The sequence below is a fragment of the Neolamprologus multifasciatus genome, chromosome 18, assembly GCF_963576455.1.
Source record: "Neolamprologus multifasciatus chromosome 18, fNeoMul1.2, whole genome shotgun sequence".
In the NCBI taxonomy this organism is placed as follows: Eukaryota; Metazoa; Chordata; class Actinopteri; order Cichliformes; family Cichlidae; genus Neolamprologus; species Neolamprologus multifasciatus.
This window is the reverse complement of record NC_140456.1, coordinates 5021719-5030400: the sequence shown is the minus strand read 5'-3', so window position 1 is coordinate 5030400 and position 8682 is coordinate 5021719. Positions and strand designations below refer to the sequence as shown.

At 40.9% G+C, this 8682-nt stretch overlaps 1 pseudogene across 1 annotated transcript in view; it reads right to left on the bottom strand.

The window, feature by feature from the left end:
• Nucleotides 1-3568: 3568 nt before the first annotated feature.
• The window catches only part of LOC146497160 (uncharacterized), a 22844-nt pseudogene continuing 17730 nt past the window's right edge, over nt 3569-8682 (bottom strand). The window contains exon 4 of the transcript XR_014870619.1: nt 3569-5911. The product of XR_014870619.1 is annotated as an uncharacterized LOC146497160 (transcript). The remainder of the gene's footprint in view (nt 5912-8682) is intronic.

The window sequence follows — 8682 nt, the reverse complement described above, 5'->3', positions numbered from 1 at the left end:
TGTTTGAATCCTGCAGCTTATCACACATTTGATTTCCATGTGTGACAACTGCAAGTGTCCAGAGTGAGGACAGACTGAGGGACCCACTGCTGCACATCATCTGTGAGGCTTTGCACCCCTGATGATCCACCAGGACAAACTCAGCAGTGTGTGAGGAAGAGGAGGAGGAAGAGCCAGCAGCAGCTGACAGATGGACAGAATAGACAGACTGTTCCCTGTTTGTGAAGGACTGCTAGAAAAGTTTAAAATAACTAATTGTCTGTCCTGAATCAGTCTTATTAGGTAATGTTAATATAATTTTATCATTCCAGTGTTTTCAGTGTGGGAGAAAGTACTCAGGGCCTTCAAGTTAAACACTATGAAAGGCAGAAACAAGTTTAATATATCAGTCTACTCTTCATTCTGTCAGAAACAGTTTTCACAGCTCGTACATTCTCCTTTTTACACATGTATGTAAGCAGCAATTGAGCCAAATGTAATAATGCCAACATATCAAACAAACAATATTTGTCTCTTATGTATAATACATCTATATATTCACTGTCAAATATAGTTGTCTTTGAGTGAAGATTTAAGGTGATAGGAAATATAAATAACTGCAACTTGAATCTTTGACCCACAGTGAGATGATTTTAGTCTCATGAACAACATTAGCTAATTGTTATTTACTAACTAATCTTGAAATGACTGTTCAGTACAGAAATGAAGCCCAACTATCATGTTTTACAGTCCCGTGGTCTCAGCCTCAGATACTCAACTAATCAAAGTGATGTCATGACAAAAATGAATGACCAACAAAACATTTTTTCTCCTTCATTTATGTCACACAATGCTGTATGAAACATTTCTCACGGTTAGTATCATGGTTGCTAGGCAAACTGGACAGCGCGACGAAGGCTAGACCGTCCCATTTCACAAGCCTCTCACTTTTGCACTTCTCATACTTATAGTATGTAGTACGCGTAGTGCGTGTACTTCAAGCGCGCGGTCTCTTAATTGGGACACAGCCTAAGACTGTTTACTAATTGCAACCTACACTCTGCAGCTGGAATACTTTCTAACACCTGTTTTCCTTGTTTTAGTGACTCTGAGAATTTCACCACGTAACTTCCCTCTGCCCCACACTGCACGGTTCCTGCACTGGATGTTACCCAGTATCGGGTTCCCGAGGTTCCCTCATGGACCCCCTCATGGTTCACGTAGTGATTACCTGCACCTCGTTTCACAGCTAATGTTTGTGACTTTCATAGTGTTGTTATAGTGTATCACAGTAGTACTCTCATTCATAGTGATTCATAGAAGTGTTGAAGTTGTACTTACAGTTTTGTAACAGGAGTCTTCATTTCCACAGTAGTATTTTCATTCACAGTGAAAGATTGAATTGTCTGAGTACAAGATTCATGGTTTACTTATGCGCTTTAAGTTTACGGTCCTCTTGTTTAGTGCATCTTTCTGTTCACTTTGTACGTCTGCACATACTCTGTAATAAAAGTTTATTTTACTCCCAGTCTCTGTCTGCATTTGAGTCCATTTTCTCACTTTGGCCCCTCGGCTCTGACACTGTCCTTTTTCTACAAAGGAGAAAAAAGAGAATTACTAATGAACTACAATCTAAGACTGGATGACATGAGAAAAATCCAGCAACATTCCAGAAAAACCGACACCTTCAACATTTTGACGCAGCAACACTGTCATACCCTCGGGTGTCGGTGATTAGCATTTAGCTTTCCTTCCTGCTTTAAGAGCAGATCACCACTGGGTGTTGTATTCAGGGCTTGATTCTGCTTCTCCCCACCTGAAGCTTATTCTACTAACAGGGAAACTTGTAGAGCCCAATTTCAATAGGCTATTCAAAACCGAATAGCTTATTTTAAACTGAAAATAATACAATGAAATTAAAATCGACACTAAACTCAAAACAACAATTCTTAATGTTTCATATTCTGAGTCGATATACAAAACAGGACTGAAAGGAAAAGCAGTTTCTGTTTTTTCTCCTTCAGTTTTTCATTTTAAATAATCGCACTTTGGTTTCCTGCAACTGTGAATTTCCTAAAATTTTTTCTGTTGTTTTGCTGCATTGCACTAGAACAGCATACAAATGTTGAAGGGTCAAATCCTAGATCAGTGATTCAAATAATATCCCTGTCACTGAACAAATATCATGCTTTATTAGTAACAAATTTAGAAACCCTGTTTTCATTTTTTTCTCCTTTGAAGCCAAGGATTGCAATCCTGTGCTTATATCTTAAAGAAGTGAACTTCAATTTTTGACTAAGAAATTACTTGAATTTGTATATTATATCACAGATGAGCTTTTCTACAGTAAATTGTTACACCTTGGCCTAGAAGAAACAGGAGCACAACACAAAAAAACAAAAACGAAGGAAAGATAACGCCCCTTATCCCAAGGAAAGACCAACGCTGCCACAGGATTGCGCTTTCAGAGCAACCAGATATTTTATTAATTTCAAAAGCTAGTGAGCCTGATGACTGTCAGACCCAGGACATGTTTCTTTATATTATTCTATGTTCTATCTGTTCTATATATCCTGTTTATTCTGTTATGTCTCTTGTTTAGGCTTGCCATTTGTTAGGGTTTTGTTCTGTGCCTGCCTACTCCCACTTCTCTGTGTTCCCTCTGTCTGTCCATGATGTCACTGTGTCTGCTTGTGAGTCTCTCTGTTAAGTTCAGTGTCTTGTCTGGTTTGTTATGTCTGTAAGTTTCCTGTTATATTCTGAAGGTCTTTGTCTCATGTAAGTGTGGTCAGTTTACGTTTCCCCTGTCTCGTCAGCTCTGATTTCTCCCAGATGTGTTCCCCTCCTGTCTCCCATCCCTTGGTTACTGCTGTGTGTATTTAAGCCCTGTGTGTTCTCCTGCCTGTTGCTGGTTCGTCTGCGTTAATTACCTGTGTCAACCTCTGTTCCTCCCTGCATGTTTCTATGTTCACCGGGTCTCCAGTCAGCGCTTCAGGTTTGTTTTGTTATTTTTTACAGTTTAGGTTATGCTTAGTTTCCTACACACCTCCGCCATTTCCGTTTGTATCTCCACCTTCTCAATAAAACTTCCCTGCATCTCAGCTGCCAGCATCTTGGGTCCTAGTTAAATTTCACACAGCTCACCCCACGAGCCACGACACCTCCTAAGGAATTGTTGACTGCATTAATTAAGTCAACTGTGATGTCTAATTGGCTAACTTAATCTGAAAATACCATCGCAGATTTGTTTGAACAATCTGTCTTCACGTCACTGATGGTGGTATAGAAAAGTCTTAGACATGCTCTTGGCAGACAGGGAAGGTGTGTGTTCATTCCATTCCATTCACTTATCCTTTTTCAGGGTCGCGGGGGCCGCTGGAGCCTATCCAAGCTGTCATAGGGCGAGAGGCGGGGTACACGCTGGACAGGTCGCCAGCCTGTCGCAGGGCCAAAACACAGGGACAGACAACCATTCGCACTCACATTCACTCTTGCATGTCTTTGGACGGTGGGAGGAAGCCGGAGTACCCGGAGGGAACCCACGCAAACACGGAGAGACAATGCAAACTCCACACAGAAAGACCCCGTGTTGTTGATTCAGGCTTTTGGAACACAATTTAATCCAAAACATAAAATTTACAGGAGATGAGTGAAGTGTGATGCCAACAGTTTTATTGAACATACAAGATTAACAAAGATTTAGAAGAAAGAAAAGCCCACTAGGGTGTTCGCCATAAGCACATGCACATGCCAATCAAGATAAATAAAGACGAAGACTTCCGGGACTCTTCTGAGGTCCTTTTACAAAACAACAGCTGGGTATCAACAGGTGCTCACATAACAGTAGTGCAAGCTATGTTAAAAATATGAATAATAAATGACCTAAGTATATGGGTCACAAACAATACGAGAACTTGAATCAACCGCCTAATTCCCTTTCCATCTACAAAGCACTTCCCATTAATGTCAATCCAGTATATAAATTCATTAAAAAAAAAACAAAATCCCAACAGGAGTTCTGGCAGTGTGCAAGTTAGCGAACAGTGCACAGTTAGTAAACTTTCTTATGCTTTAAACACCTTCAAACTGTGAACTTCAGAGAAAAAACTGGTTTCAATAAAGGCTACCGCATATACACAGGTAGTTTTTTAAACTGATTTTTCCAAGTGTGATTCTGAGAAATAGTTATTTTATTTAATGAAGAAACTTCAGTAAAGACAAAGCCCATAAACAATAATAAATGACGTCAGAAAAAGGTGATGAAGGTGCACACATTTTATGTTGCGAGACGAACAGTTTTTCTTACTCCATGTGTGAAAAGAGAAACTGAGCTTCCGAAAACCTTTCAAAATGAAGGGTTTTTTTTTGATGAAATGATCCAGACACAGTTTATGTGTTCTAACATCAACATTTTCTAAGAATGTATCATGGTTTCCCAAATCATTTTCAAATGTACTAAAGTAGTAAAATGTTTACCACACGTGCTACAAGAATGTGGCTTCTCACCTGTGTGAATTTGCGTGTGTCTTTAAGTAACTCTTCCTAGTAAATCTTTTCCCACAGGTGGTACAGGAATTTGGCTTCTCGCCTGTGTGAACTCGCATGTGTGCTTTCAAATAGGATTTTACAGAAAATCTTTTCCCACAGGTGCTACAAGAATGTGGCTTCTCGCCTGTGTGAACTCGCATGTGTGCTTTCAAATAGGATTTTACAGAAAATCTTTTCCCACAGGTGCTACAAGAATGTGGCTTCTCACCTGTGTGAATTTGCATGTGACTCTTCAAGTGAGCCTTCTGAGTAAATCTCATCCCACAGGTGGTACAGGAATGTGGCTTCTCACCTGTGTGAACTCGCATGTGTGTTTTCAAATAGGATTTGACAGAAAATCTTTTCCCACAGGTGCTACAAGAATGTGGCTTCTCACCTGTGTGAACTCGCATGTGACTCTTCAACTGACTCTTGTCAGTAAATCTTTTCCCACAGGTGCTACAAGAATGTGGCTTCTCACCTGTGTGAACTCGCATGTGTGCTTTCAAATAGGATTTTACAGAAAATCTTTTCCCACAGGTGCTACAAGAATGTGGCTTCTCACCTGTGTGAATTTGCATGTGAATCTTCAAGTTAGACTTCAGAGTAAATCTTTTCCCACAGGTGCTACAAGAATGTGGCTTCTCACCTGTGTGAAGTCGCATGTGTGCTTTCAAATAGGATTTTACAGAAAATCTTTTCCCACACGTGCTACAGCAATGTGGCTTCTCACCTGTGTGAATTTGCATGTGCCTCTTCAAGTGAGCCTTCTGAGTAAATCTCATCCCACAGGTGGTACAGGAATGTGGCTTCTCACCTGTGTGAATTTGCATGTGCCTCTTCAAGTTAGCCTTGTCAGCAAATCTTTTCCCACAGGTGCTACAAGAATGTGGCTTCTCACCTGTGTGAAGTTGCACGTGTCTCTTCAACTGGCACTTCTGAGTAAATCTTTTCCCACAGGTGCTACAAGAATGTGGCTTCTCACCTGTGTGAAGTTGCATGTGTACTTTCAACTGGCACTTCTGAGTAAATCTTTTCCCACAGGTTCTACATAACTTAGCTTTCTTGGAATTTTGAACTGACAGGCCCGATACGATTTGCTCCAACTTATTTCTGTGCGAGTTACCATCTTTGCTTTCATCCTGATCTGTGTCAGGAGAGTTGTGAGAAAGGAGCTGGTTACAGCATGGTTCTGATTCACTGTGGTCACTTTTTTCACAAGATGGAAAATTTGCAGTCTCCTGCATTAGTACAAGCGGTTTTTCCTCTTCAGTGGTACTGAGTTCCTCCTGTTCCTCTTTAATCTGTGAAGGATCCTCCTGGCCTAAACTGGAGGTCTTCTCCTGGTTACAGACCTGCTGATTTGTGTGCCCCTCCTCATCCTTACAGTCATGTTGAGGAAAATCTGAAGGGACAGATCAAAAAGCATACATTTTTTTGCCTTAACCATTAGCAAATCTCCACATGATTTGCATTAGATATACCAATGAAATATATACCAATGAAAGGCATGTTGTGGGGAGAAACAGTTTTGCTGACTCTGTGAAAACCATTTTGGCTGCTCATTTACAAACTCTACAAATAATATAAACAGACCATCTACGATGAGAAAATAAAAACGATACATAATCAAACCAACAACAAAGTCGTATCCCTGAAATATTTTAATCTAAGTGCACAAAACATTTATAAGTTTATTTAAAATTAGTTAAAAACTTTACAGGACACTCACTGCAGGATTTTTTGTTGTTTGGATTGTTTTTTTGTTTTGTTTTTTAGATTAACCATTCATTGCCTGAAAGTTGGGGAGAATGGGAGGTAGAACCTTCAACTTTCAGAACCCTCTTCTGTGGAAACAGCTGCCAGTTTGGATTTGGAAGACAGACACCCTCTCTACTTTTAAGATTAGGCTTAGGTCAGTACTGTTGGGGCAGTTAGCATTCTCTTAAAGTCTCTTTGTATGTCTTACTGTCTGGTGGCCTCTTGTTGGTTTACATTATGGTGAACACTAGAAATACTGACTTTTTTTTCTGGTGTAAGTCCCTGCCACTAGATTTACTAACCCCGTGCAAATTTGCGTAAATTCCCTGAACCTAACACCTACTAGCACCCCAATATATATATATATATACATATATATTGGCAAATTGAACCTCCTCCACCCTCATTCACATCTGGCGTTTGGAACTATTTTTGGTTTTCATGTGACGTATGACCCTGAAGGTAAGCGTGTCATGGACAAAAGTAAAACAGTATGTTGGATGTGCCAGCAATGCTCAATTGGTGGGAACTAGTGTGTTAGCGCAGTTAGCTCGTTAATGTGTTGACGTCTTCCAGCCCCACTCTTGAGGCGATCCGCGGTAGCTCGTTAACGGAGATTTGCCGTGTTGTGACATTAATGTAATTTCAGATTAACGCTGACAGCACTAGTGGGAAGCCCAGAAGAAGCGTATAGTATAGCTTTTATTTTGGAAAGAGACATTTCTCCATAATAAACTCTCTTTTCCAAAGATGAGTGATTCCTCAATCAGATACAGGGCTCGCAAAATCGCTAGCCCGACGTCCTGGGGCTTTTTTCCAGTCGGGCTACCAAAATCTATCTCTGCCCTGCCCGTCGGCCTATCGTAGGAAGGAAAAATATGTCAATGCTTTTGCATTCTTTCGGAAATGTAGCTGGGTAATTATGTCATTGGCATCGGCCACTGTCAATATGTGACATACTGAAATCACGTTTGAATTTGCGCTTGTTTTCTGCTTTCACTTTGCAATCGCGTGAACTGTGTATAGAGAGCGACAGTACTGATTGGTGAGTGATGATAATTTGCGCACCAATTCCTCTGACATCGTCTTATCAATCGTTAGCTTACTATGCAAACATGACAAGTGAAATCTCCCGCAGCTTAAACATGTGAGAGGTTGATCGCGCAGAGAATCGCTGAGCGTTATGTTAGTGCGTGTGTAAAAGCAGCAGGATATATATTTTAGTTCTGCTGAGCCAAATAAGACAGGTCAGGGTGAAGAAGTGACAAAACGCAAAAGTTATGACAATCAGACTATAAGACAAAAAGAAAGTGCAGCTTTATGGTTTCATGGACAAAAGAATTTCTGTGGCTGCAATATGACGAGCTAAATAACCAGGGCTGCACATAAGTGGTCCGCAGGTGCGCATTCGCTGTCAAAATAAAAAACGTGCACAAGATAAGAAGTTGCAACGTGTGTTTGCGTACATAAGATTTTCTGGAGGAGGACAGACATTTGTTTAGAACTCTTAAAGATGTCAAAGAAGCTCCTTTAAGCAATTACTGTGATGTTCCTCCACCTCCAAAGAAATGTCAGGAGTCCGAACCACAAAAGAAGCGCGTATTCTCGGAAAAGTGGTTGCAGGAGGTGAGCTGGCTTCAACAAATGATGAACGCACAGAGATGTGGTGCAGAATGTGTCGTGAAAATTTAATAAATGACAAATTAATAAAAAGGCATGAACATTTTTTTTGTATCGAAAAAATATCGAACCGTGACACCAAAGTATCGAACCGAACCGAACCGTGAATTTTGTGTATCGTTTATACATATATATTAGGGGTGCAACAATACATGTATCGGTATTGAGCGGTTCGATACAGAGCTTTCAGTTCGGTATGCATATGTATCAAACAATACAAATTTTTAAATTTATTTTATCAACTTTTCTTCTGACAATGCTGTCTGTGGATCGGCGTTCAACTACTCCGCCTAGGCTGCACTGTCGAGTACAGCGCCACTGAGCGCAGCGCAAGCTAGTGAGACAGAAGCTAAGCTCGTTGCAACATGGCAACTGCCTTAACGCTACCCGAAATTGAACCTCCCCCACCCTCATTTGGATCTGGCGTTTGGAACTATTTTGGTTTTCATGTGAAGTATGACCCTGATGGTAAGCACGTCATGGACAAAAGTAAAACAGTAGGTCGGCTGTGCCACGCAATGCTCAGTTACATTGGTGGGAACTAGTGCGTTAGCGCAGTTAGCTCGTTAACGTGTTGACGCTGTCCAGCCCCACGCACGGGGCGATCCGTGGTAACTCGTTAACTGAGATTTGCCGCGTTATGATGTTGACCTCATTTTAACAAGATGACAGCACTAGTGGGAACTGAAAACGAATATGACTGCACGTTTAGGCACTAGTGGGAACTGAAAACGA